Source organism: Pteronotus mesoamericanus, unplaced genomic scaffold (assembly GCF_021234165.1).
Source record: "Pteronotus mesoamericanus isolate MK-2021 breed Mesoamerican mustached bat unplaced genomic scaffold, CSHL_Meso_final contig_1018, whole genome shotgun sequence".
NCBI lineage: Eukaryota > Metazoa > Chordata > Mammalia > Chiroptera > Mormoopidae > Pteronotus > Pteronotus mesoamericanus.
In genome coordinates this window covers 2,269,558-2,282,036 of record NW_026555002.1, presented here as the reverse complement: position 1 = coordinate 2,282,036, position 12,479 = coordinate 2,269,558, and positions in this window count along the sequence as shown.

Genomic DNA, 12,479 nt, shown 5'->3' with positions numbered 1-12,479 from the left:
CCTCTCCCTCACCCCACGGAGCTCATCGCATCCCGTGCCCCAGCGTTTTATGTCCCCTACGTCTTCTGTGAAAGCGAAACCAACATAACTGTGTGAAACGTGCACTTCAGTGGCTTTTCCTGTGCTCGCGGTGTTGCGCACCACGGCCCCTCTGTAGCTGCTAAGCTTTCCCGTCACCCCAGAAAAACACCCTGTACCCACTGCGTTGTCCCTTCCCACCACCAACCCGCCACCCCTGACCCCCACCCCCTGGTTACCACCAATCACCCTTCTGTCTCCGTGGATTTGCCTTTTCTGGAAATGTCACAGGAAAAGAACCAGGCAACCTGTGGTCTTTTGTGACTGGCTTCTTTCACTTAACCTCTGTGTCTGAGGTTCTGCGGAGCTGCCGCATGGATCGGTACTTCCCCTACATTTCTGTTCATTGTTCCCTGTCCATCCCTACGACCGCTGCTCGACTTCTGGGCTCTGCTCTCTCTTCCCAGGCTGTTTGACGTGAGCCCCCGCCTCTCCAACCATCTTCTCTCCTGCAGCCAAAGTGATCACTTCTTCTATGAACACGCCTCGCTCCCCACAGCGGCCAACCGTCCTCACGTCAGGCCTCACACGCAGGTCAACTTGACTTAAAACTCCACGGCCCTTGCTTCTCTCTTCTTCCCCCGTTCACATGCATTCTGACTATGCTGCCTTCGCGAACGCCCCTCGTCACGTTCACTGCAGCGTTGCTTCGTCCGCCGAGCACGGAGCGGGCGTCCGAGTTGCTCTGCTGCATCCACGGGATGGACTGTGATTAGCGTCGGTTGCTGCAAGGAACAAAGCTAAGAGAACTGCCCGCGGACGGCGGTGGGGGGCTGGGGCGGAGCTCTTCCTGGTGTGACTCCCTGAGAAGAACCCAGCATCCCTCGCACAGCGGTCCTGCCAGAAATGAGTCATCTGACACTCTCGTGAGGATGCAGTCGGACAAACTCCGACTGAGGGACGTTCTGCAAACCACTGGCCTGCCCGTCATGAAAGAGGCCAGTGTCGTAGGGCCCAGAGGAAGGGAAGTGACAATTCCAGGCTGGAGAGTTTAAAGAGATGTGACCGCCAAGCGAAATGGGTAGCTCTGGCCTGGATGCTGAACCAAAGAAAGAGCTTGCAACCCAGGACATGATTGGCGCAACTGCCGGAATGTCAATATGACCTTCGAGTCAAGGAATAAGCGTAGGGCTTGCTTCAGTCCTTGTCTATTGAGTGGTAGTCCTTATATCTTGCTAGAATGAGGGTGAGTTCAAGTAATTGCCGTGTAAAGATTACTCCTTAGGCAAAGTCTTCGTGATGGTTAATTTTTGTGCTAACTTGACTGGGCCACACATGCCCAGACGTGGTGTCAAACAATCCGAGCGTCCCTGGGACTATTTCTGAATAAGATTAACATTCGAATCGGCAGACTGAGTAAAGCCTTCTCCCTCTGGACTGTGGGTGGACCCTGTCCAATCACTGAAGACCAGAACAAAAAGGCTGCCCCTCCCCTGAGTAAAGAAGCATTCCCTCGCCTCACCGCTTTTGAGTTGAGATGTTGGATTTTTTTTTTTCCCTGCCTTTGGATTTGAACAGAAGTGGAGACTCTTCCTACACTTCGAGACTGCAGTCCTTGGGCAGAAGCTACCCCGCCGGCCCTCCCGAGTCGGCAGCGTGTCCACGGCGCGATTTGTTCTGGTTTTCTGGAGAGCCCTGACTGATGCACGGGGAGTAGAGAATCAATCCGTTTGCTTTACAGAGAAGAGATCTGGGCTCTGGAGAAGTAACGTGAACTAGACACAGCTCACCCGGTTGCATCAGGGCCGGGACTCAGGACCGGCTCCGCTCGGCCAGGCCAGGGGCGTCCGCGTCGGCCTGGCCGCCATGTGCTGCTCCCGTCACTCCCCCTCCGCCCTTCGCTTGGTCGTGGCCGATGGCTGATGTCAGACGACCTCTGAGAGCGATCAGCTAAAGATGCCAGCGGTCCCAGGGAGAGAGGTACATCTCCTCCGTGGCAAAGGGCGGCCCCGCCTGTGGAGCTGCGCCGGCGGCTCCTCACGGGTGGGAGGCAGCCACGTGCACAGCCCGCGTGTGCGGCTCTGTGCTTGGAAAGGCACGTGCCGGGCGCCTCCTGCCTCTGTAGACCCCCAGCGCCCGAGTCCTCCCCTATCGACTGCGTCTGTGTGTCCTTCTGCCACTCCGCCGCCATTTCCCAGGGACCATTATGCACCCTGCTATTTAATCAGAAAAGGGACTCAAGTCTCGCGATGCGGAGGGGCTGGAATCCTACCACGTGGATCTCGGCCAGACGTGCCGCATTACAGCCCAGGAGGAGGCCTAGCTGTCCAGGGTAGCTGTGCCGAGACCCACGTCCCGCCTTGTGCCCTCAGAGGCCCCTGGAGAGCCCCCAGGCTGAGGGAAAGGCTGGCATCCGTCTTTCGAAGCTGCCACCTGCACAGGTGCACAGCTGCTGGCTGCCTTCCACGGCTGGGCCGGACACCTCCCTGGTGTGGGTTGGTCCCACGGCACCTCAGGAGCAGCAGGTCGCAAAGAGGGACCACAGCCAAGAAGAGAGATGACTGTCTGCCCGGGGAGCGCAGGGTGCAAGGGGCTAGGCCAGACTGAGCTTGGTGCTATCAGTGGATGGTCCTCGGGGAAGGACCCTTTCATGTTTGGGCCAAAGCCAGGGCTGGGGTCAGGGGCCAGGGTTATGTCTCCAAAGGGGCAGAATTTCCAGTGGCGTAAACAGCTGGGACTCAGAACAAAGAAGATGCATTGTTGACCACGGGAAGAATCACTAAGGATGGAGAAAGAAGATTTGCCAAGTGTTGCGCCTTGGTGAATACATTACCTGAAACAATCCGGTTTATATAGAAGAATATCTTCCTCTGTATACAGGGCTAACGGGCCCTATCCACCAGCACAGCCGTCGACAACAAGCTAAGGAAATGTGTTTTGCAAACCAGCATAGCCTTGCATCCACTGCCGGTAGGTTTGATTGTCCAGCCCATGGTGGATGTTTGGGAAAAGTTCATTGACTCCCAACGTCTGGTTTAGCGAGGGCTCTTGTGTGCTTGATGTAACCTAACCCCACAGCCATTGCAGGAGGTGGCACAGGCTCTCCTGTGACAGCGGAGGGGTCCCTGAGAGCCACAGCGATGACTCCGTGTAGACCTTGGTCCCCGCCGGGGCGCAGCCTACGCTGACAGCGCCCGGGGTGCCCGCCCTCGCCCCTCACTACCTGGCTCCGTGGAGCCTGCTGTTCTCTGTCCCAGCCTCCTCCTGGGGGAGGTGTGAAAGGAAGCCAGCAGCACCCTCCCCCCACCAAGCTGATTCCCGCACACAGAGGCCATTTCTGTGCGTGGCCGAAGCCCGACATGACCACCGTGACAATCGGGGCTCAGCAGGGGCCACACGGCCTCCCCCGCCTGATTCTCTCGCCTGGTCTCGGCCGGAGCCTGCGCCCCGCTCCCTTCTCCGCTTTCCCAGCCCTTGTGCCAGGCCCAGCGGAAGCGCGGCTGCCCCGAGGCTCCCCACGGCCTGGAATGTATAATGAAGTCACCAGCCCGGGAAAGAAAAGGCCTCTGTTTCGGCGGACGATGGGGCCCGATTCCGGGACCTGCATTATGCGGCTCCGATCCTCCAAGATAAAGTGGTGACTGTTAGGGGTGTCTTGTGGTCTGGCAGCTCTGAGAGGGGACATTTCGTCTCTGCTCTGTGAGGTCCCTTATGCCCTCTGAATGGCTCTGTGGCTACACAGCCACATGACGGCCGTTGTTTTTCTGCCAGGATGGTATGTGCCACCCGGAAGGAAGAGCCTGACTCGTCCTTCCCCCCGCCCGGCAAACCGCGGAGCGGCAGGGGGACGCTCTGGGCGGAGGGGCCCTGGGAGCCATCTGGCCCACAGCAGCTCCCACTTCAGACCCAGGAAGCGCACTCCCACCTGCGGTGCAGACCAGAGGTGTCGCGCTGTCTCTGGTCCTAGCAGTGAGGTCACAAGGGGCTGGGAACACTGAGTTGACGGCCAATGAGGCCAACGGTCAGGAGCAAAGCCACGTCCACCAGGCAAAGCCAGCGTCAGAGCCCAGCCGGCCATTGGGTGGCCCAGAGCAGCAATCCCGGTGGGCAAAGCAAGGCCCACTGCACGGCAGGGAGCTCCGAGAGGAAGGGTCCGGGCCGGAGAACATGGCGTGCATCTTGCTCCGTCTCACGAATGGGCCGAGGGCCACCTCAGTTGGAACCACAACATGAGTCTGTTCATTCAGAATCCCAGTTCCCACTCCAGACCAATCGGAAAAGAAGCTTCAAAGCTCTGGCCCAGGAGCCTGCATGGCGAAAAGAGTCTAAGTTCAGCTGAGCTCATGAACATTTCACAGAGGGGCTCGGCACAATTCACAGGCGGCTTTTTCTGGGCAGTGGGAAGACCAGGACTTAAGAGAGTGCGCAGAAAGAATCTCCCTCCTCTCATTGTACTTATGTGTGAGGCCCCTTCTACCCTCCCACATCAGCCACTCCCAGGAAGGCAGCCACGCCAAAGGGTTAGGGTGCGCCCTTTAATTGAGATGTATCCTTAAGCAGTGCCTGTTTCTCGGTGTGTGTCCTTCTCCTGTAAGTAGGGTGGCCTGGTGTAGCTCCACAGCAGTTTTCCCGGCTGCACGAAGTGTTTAAGATGCATCCGTGTTGCTAAGGGAGCGCCTCCTCCACTGTGTCCAAGTGCCGTTCACCGCTCCGCGGTGTGTGTGTGACCAAGACCGCTGCTCTGCTGCCAAGGGACACGGGCGCCCTGGTCGGCTTCGCCCCCCGCACCGCATGCACACACACGCACCCACACGCACACCCACGCCCATGTGTGCACTGTGGACAATCTCCTGCTTGTCCATAACAGTGCAGCCAACATATGAGGGGGACCTAAAAACACCAAAATTACCCTCTGGAGGGCGGGCCCCTTGTAGCGCAGGCTTTCCCCACTGGGTGAGTGTTCTGGGAACCCGTCTGTACCAGTGCCCCAGCTGGTGCTGTTGTGAGAGGTAGCGTTCGGCTGCCGTGAATTTTTTTTTTTTTGAAGACGCTTTAAAATGTCACGGTGGGTGATTTATGAGCGCACCTGCCCACACCACGCTGAGCGTTCAGCAGTTTTTAACCAAAAACAGCCTGACCCCTGTGCCCCACCCTCCCTGTTCACCCTATCTCACCCCATGTGACTTTTTTTTTTTTTGTTTCCCCAGATGAAAAAAGTCCTCAAACAGAAACGTTTTGCCGATGTGGAAGAGGTGAAACAAAAAAACAGCAGTAGCACTAAAAATAGCATCAAAATCGACGGGTTCAAAACCTCTTTTGAGCAGTGGGAGAAAAAGGCCCCACAGGCATAGGGCATCAGATGGAGAGGACTGTGAAGGTCACCAAAGGTCAAATATGTAAGAATAAGCACACGATTTTTTTATAAATAAATTCCATGTTTTGAAGGTGTCCCCTCTTGTGTGTGTGTCTCAATGGGTACCCAGAGGCAGAAATGGCCTGCGTCCGTCCGTGGAAGAGACCAGAATGACGATGGACTGGAGTTCACTCACTGAACTGTCACGCGGGTCCCCAGTGGCTGTAGCCACCCGCCCTCCTACAAGCAACACACGAGGGTTCCTGTGTCCCACGTTCCTGCCCACGTTCCCATTATCCAGGCGAATAGATGGCAAGAGAGAGAGGTCTTGCTGTGGTTTTACTTAGCATTTCTCTCTTGACCAAAGAGCCAGTGTGTCTTCAGATAATTGTTATTTGTTGGTTGTTCCCTTTCGTAAACTAGCAATTCATGTCCTTCTCTTGCTGATTAGCAGCCTTCCCTTAGGTATCCTAAATATTATTTTCTTTCCACTTTCGGACATTACAAATGTCTTCTCTCCCTTTTATACATCATTATTGGCATTACAGCGTCCTTTTTGCAACTTAACTGACTGTGAATCACACATTGTACCATCCACCCGATTACAGCACCCCATTCGGTGGCCTCCGGCGCAACGCGGCGCTGTGGGGCCTCCCCAGGGCCATTCTAACAGTTTTTCCATCACCTCCCAAAGCAGTCACACACCCATTAGCAGTCACTCCCCGTGACTGCCCCGCGGGCCCCAGCCCAAACGCGCCAGCCCTAAGCAACCACCAACCTACCCCCCGTCTCAATAGCTTGGCCCGTTCTGGACATTTCACAGAAATGGGCTCACACCGTGGGTGGTCTCTGGGGACAGGCTCCTTTCCCTCAGCCTGCGGGTTTTACAGCTCATCCGTATTGCTGTGCATGCCAGCCCTTCCCTCGTTACTGAACATCATATTCCATGGTAGGGACAGGCCACGTGTATTTGTCCGCTCGTCCGTGGATGGGCATTTTGTTTGGGTTCATGTGTTGGCCATTATGAGTAATGCTGCTATGAACATTTATGCGTGTACATTTTTATGTGGCCATACGTTTTTATTTCTCTTACACACACACACACACACACATCCGAGGCGAAGATGAGCAGTAAGTTTATGGTCAGCATTGGCAGGAGCTGCCACACGGTCCCCGCTGTGGCTGCACCACTTCACGGTCCCACCAGCGAGGCGTGACGGTTCCGATTTCTTCCCCACCCAGGGGGTGCAAGATGGTAGCACGTTGTGTTTTTGATTTGCATTTCCTTGCTGGCTGATGATGGTCAGTATCTTTTCATGTGCTCGCTGGCCATTCGCGTGTCTTGTTTGGAAACGTGTCTAGTCAGGTTTATTGCCATTTTCAGGTTGGGTTATTTATCTTTCCATCATTGAGTTGTACGAGCTCAGTGCACTTTATAAACAACGAAAGATGAGTCCTTAATTGGGTGTAGTCACACGGGGTTGGTTTTGCTTTGTTCTTGCCTCCGAGCCTGTGACATAGGTGATTTGTCTGTGAAGTCCTCCCCCTCCCTAGGCCTCTCACTCACGTACCCACACACACACTTAACTGAATAGTTCACCTTTCTCGCTGAGGCCTGGCTCGATCGCATCTTTGCGTGTGAAGCCGGGCGGTGATCCGGTTTCATCGCTCTCCATGCGGTGGCCGCTGTTCCCAACACCCTCCACAGGACGCCTGCCCGCGGCTGACGGACGGCACCGCCTGGGCTGTGCATTAGGTTTCCGTACACACCTGCGTCTGTCTCTGAGCTCTGTGTTTTGTTTCTTGGGCCCGTTCTGTTCCTTTTGACTAGTTGTTCTCACGCTGATGCCATACTTGTCACCAGCCAGGCCTCTTTGGAAGGCCCTGGACTGTGTCCCCGCGGGACAGCCTTCCAGGTGCCATCCTCCGACCCCTGGGAAGCAGCCCTCTGCCTCCATTGGGGCCTCTGTAACCGTTTGCATTGGGGCTCCTGCAGGACTTCGGTCCCTGCGGAGCCCCCCCGTTTTCCAAGCACCCCGTAACACAGCCATGGGGAAACGGCAGTGGGGTTACGGCGAATGTCCCCCGAATAAGAGCCCTTTCGCTGGCCATTTGCTATAATAAGCCCAATCGGCCTTCAGACAGACGGGTTCCTGAATCAGCTTTAGGGGCTCCTGCAGAGTGTGACTTTAATGACGAGTGTCCCGACGTGGCGCCTCAGCTTCATCCGCACGACTGTCCGTGCTGTGCCCCACAGAGCAACAGGGTGCTCTGCCCTGGGGTCCCGGGGTCCCCGGTGCCGTGGGTAACCAGGGGGCAGTGCGTGCGGCGTCCGGGCCCGGGGGGCAGATCTGGTGCCCCCCTTCTACCGCTGAGTCCCAGGACGGGGAGATCCCAGCACGGGCTCTTCAGCACGACACCCCACAACGCGAGCCTCAAGCTTAGGAAAACATTGCACTCCACAATTGTCCAACACCACACAATTTTTTGAAAAACCATTTACCTCCTGCGTGAGACCGCGAGTGCCCTCTGAGGAAGCATACGAGGCCCCGCGTTCTCAGCTCCGTTCCGAAGGTGGGGGAACCGAGTGCAGGGGTGACGTGTGAGAGCCCCGTGACCCCACCGCCTGAGAGGGACGGGCAGACGGGGACAAGGCCGTAGCGTTGCCCACCCCCACGGCAGGACTGCGTCGGTCTGCTGGGGCTGCCGTGGCAGAACACCGCCGACGGGGGGCGTAGGCCACAGAATTGTGCTTCCACGGGAGGCCGGAACCTCCAGCTCCCGGTCCAGGGAGGGCCCCTCTTCCCACCTGCAGGCAGCCATCTGTCCTCACATTGCCTCCCCTCCTGCGGTCTGGGGAGCGGGAGGGAGGGGGGAAGGGAACGTGTCCCTGGTGTCTTTTTTTATACGGACACATCCCATCGGATCCGGAGCCTTGCCAGATGACCTTGTTCCCCTACGTTACCTCCCAAGCTTCCGTCTCCCAGGACAGTGGCGCCGGGCGAGACAGGGCTTCACATCGGAACAGGGTTGGGGGACAACTTACCTGAAACGACTTACAACAAACTCGGTGGCTTAAAACAACACAAATCTCCCCACTCTGGAGCCCCAAAGCCTGAAATCGAGATCCCACGGAGCCAGAGACGCAGGGTCGACTCCGTTGCCTGGCTCTTCCCAGCTTCCAGGGTGGCCCGCGCCCCTTGGCTCGTGGCTCCTTCCTCGAGTCGCTTCACCCCCTGTTCCCATCCTCACGTCTCCTACTCCTGACCCTCACCTCCCGCCTCCCTAGTACAGGGGCCTTGCAACGTCACTGAGTCCCCTCGGGTGGTCCAGGGCAGCACTCCCATCACAAGATCGTTAACTGGCTCACACCTGCGGAGCCCCTGTGCCAAGGAAGGTGACCTGGACCCAGGTTCCAGGGGTGAAGGCGGGGACCTCTTGGAGACTCTCATGCAGCCCCTGAGTTCACTCTTCTTGTTCAGACCACAGACGTCTCTGCTGTGAAATGAGGAAGTAGAACAAGTGGCTCCCTGGGACCCTTGCAGACATTGCCCTGCTGTGGCCTGCAGTCAGCCGGGCTCCGAAGGGCAATTTCTGGTTTGCTGCACACAGACGTGTCACCTGCCGGCCACACTTTCGCTGGCTCGGAGCACAGATGACCTCTGTTAGGTCACCGCGATTTTTTTGCACTGTTTTTTGTACTTTCTTAGGACACCTCTGTGTCAATACTTTGGCTCAGCAACATTATTTTCCAATTTCAGGAAAACTTCGAAATGAATACATTTGCTCAAATATTAGGTAACAACCCATTCTTCAAAATGTACTGTTTTTTCCTGCGAGCATTGATTAGAGCGTGTGTGCATGGTTGAACCCAGTCCGCAGTGTTTGCTGACATGTGTACTGAACGCGGTACATCGATGCCCACACGTGGACGCAGGGAAGTAGAAGGATGGAGAGTCAGGGCACCTGGCGGATCCGTCAGGGACCAGGCAGGACACCGTTCACATGAAGCGTCTGGCGACAGGATTCCTTGCCTAGTCCAGAGGGGCGGGCAGGGCTGGGGGACCCGTGAGTAATGGTGGGGAACCAGAGACTTGCCATGGTGGGCAGTCGTGCCAACCCCAGGGTGACGGGGACCAGGGAGGATGGGTGAGACCTGGAGCCGAGAGGCGGGATTGGCCACCGTGAAGGGTCAGAGCTACTGCCAGAGCCAGGATGTCAAAACAGGGGGTTGTGGGGAGGAGATGCCCCGCCTCTCACCCCGCCTCTCCCCCCGCCCCTCGTCTGAGGGCGGGGCCTCTCCTTGGCTGAGCCAAGCAGAAGCCAGCAGCGGGGAGCTCAGATGATGCAACTATGGGCGTTGGCCTGGGGCGGAGGAGGCACAGGGCAGCAGAAGAAAACAAAGAGCCGGCCTGCCAGGGCCAGGGGAGGGCACCGAGGGGCTGCCTTCCAGCCTGGCTTAGCCACGGAGCAACTCGCCTCCTTGGGAGAGCGATTCACACTCTCTGGCTTCGTTTTCCACACCTAAAAATGGAGCAGAGAACCGAAACCCACCCTCTCCATCTCTGTCAACTATAAAATCTAGGGCGTAAGATAGAGACATAAAAATAGCAGCATGGAGAGAGATAACATGCAGTCAACACGCCGCCAAGCCATATGCTTGCTTTCTGTAAACACATGAAGGAGTGTGAGGACGCAGCTTTCTAGGCACCCGTGTTAAATAAACCCGCCGGGCCCCTCGGCACACGGCTTACAGCCGGCTCGCCCAGAGTTCAGAGGAAACTCACAAATGTGAGCACACTCCAGCCTTGGGTCCGGCCTGATTTCCTCGGTGGGGGCAGAGGCTGTGTGCTTGCCCAAACTTCCTTGGGATGTGCATCTTTACAGGGACCGCTGTCATGAGAAATAACAAAGGTCATGAGGCCGATGCACGGTGGGACGTGGCCTTCTCTCCTTACGAGCTGCAGATTCACCTACGAGACGGACAGGTACCGATGTGCGCGCCAGGAGGAGTTTTGCAAAGAGCCTCCTGGGCAAAAGAGGATGAATGAAGCCCCTCAGCGCTGCTCACGTCCCAAGCACAGCGGATCTGAGCGTCGCTGGCACAAGGCTATTTCACTCTGGATGGTAGCTAATAATGCCTTTGACCAGAGATGGCCATTGGCAGCTGATAAATTTGCAGCGCTGCATCCAGAGAGCATTAGGGAAGCCAGCTTTCTGCCGCTTGGAGGCGTCCTCAGGTTGGACCCTCTGGCCTTAGCTCCCAGCTGCTATCCTTGAGAGAAGTCACCTTCCGGCTTCGTGGTCCTGGGACAGGTCCTTCTTCGTCAGTGCAGCAGCGACGTCCTCACCCCTCCCGGGAGCCATGGCCAGGTTTGGAGATGGAGTAACTGGAGGAAAACAGTCGCACCTGGTTGCAAATGGCTGGTTGTTAGCTCAAAAAATGACCACATGCATGGAAGTTTCTGGAAGAGCACACAGGCAACAGTGGATCCCCTGGGACATCATGAGAGCTTCCCTGGGAGGGAGGATCGAGGTCCTGGGGGAAGAGAAAGAACTTCACCTTCCTTACAGGTCCTTTCTAAACCTGGGATGGGCGTGTCTTTCTGTTTTGATTCAAAACGCCCCTCAAAACCTTCCAACCTCTCCCAGGCTCCGACCCTCAGATTTTCGGGGAGAAGGCACTTGTCACCGAACGGTTTGCGGAGAACCCATGATGCGTCTGCACATAGCACACAACCCCAGGGAAAGGTATGATGAGTGGGGTTCCTCAGGATCCCTGAAAACAGAAGCAAAAGCCTATAACACGTCCAAAGAGGGGCCACCTCAAGGGCGCGGACGGGCCCAGCAGCGGTGACCTCAGACGGCGAGCCAACATCGCCGCCCAACGCCGCCCAATACCGCCCACACGGGAGGATGGTTGCCGAGCGGCTGTGGCCGGCTCCTCCTACCGACAGGGCAGTCCCGTTGCTGGGTTCCCTTCAGTACCAGGACCGCCCGTCGGCCCCGACCCGCTTCCAAAGGACCGAGAGAGAGCCCACGCGACCTCGGGGGTCTGCCCAGGCCTCGGGTCCGCCTGTGGTCCTCACGTTTGCTGCCGCCTTATTATCCGGGGGTGCTCCCATGGGGAGGAATTCAGGGCTTCCAGAAGCCGCGGACTAGGGAGTATTCCACCTTGACCGCTTCACCTGCGGGCCCAAGCCCATGCTGACCTCTGCGTCGAGGTTCGCCTTGATCTTGAGTTTCAGCTCCCAGGGGCTCCCTGTGGGTCTCCTTCCCATTCCAGCGCCTGCCTCCACCGTCTGATTTTCGTTTGGGACGTTTATCAGTGTTTCTGAACCGTCCTGACCCAGTGCCTGCCCCACTATGCAGAGACAAAGATTGAAATACGTCTCTGGGATTTAATCCTTTCTTGAACCCAATGCTGCAGGCTAAACCGGGCTTTGTCACATCAAAAGCGATTAATGACCAAAAAAAAAAAAAAAAAAGTTAGCGCTGGCATGAAGTGCTCTCTTCTGCCCTTTTTATCAGAAGTCATTCCCCCAACGATTTGCCATGGTGGTGGTCACTTAAAGATATGTGACGGTCCACCGTGCCCCGAGCTCTGTGCCACGATGGCCCTAACCGCACGCATAGCTTTCCAAGAAACAAAAGAGACATTCTGCCCCGGTATGGTAACCGTGAGGTTTACCTGGATCACTCCCAATCGAAAGGAAAAAATGTTCTCTCCCTTAAAGGAGTGTGCCATTTTCTTCCACCCGTCAATCACCGCTCTGTAGATTTCTATTAGAAGCTTGAGGTTCCTTAGCAACCCCCTAGCAACAAAAGCTTACCTGAAATTGCATACGGCTTTCCAGAAATTGTTTTCTAAAGGCGCTGATTCCTTCCCCACATTTTCACCCTCAAGGAAATAACGTCTCTTTATTGCTTTTCCTGATCACAAAAGTAATACAAACTTGCTTTAGAAACTTCACGCAATCTACAGAGAGGAAAGTAGAAATTTCTGCTGGAACTGTTCTGCTCCCTCACTCCGTCCCCGCTGAAGAGACCTCCCTGCAAACAGCACACAGGATAGGTTTGCGCTTGTTGCTGTTGCTGTTGTTAGATG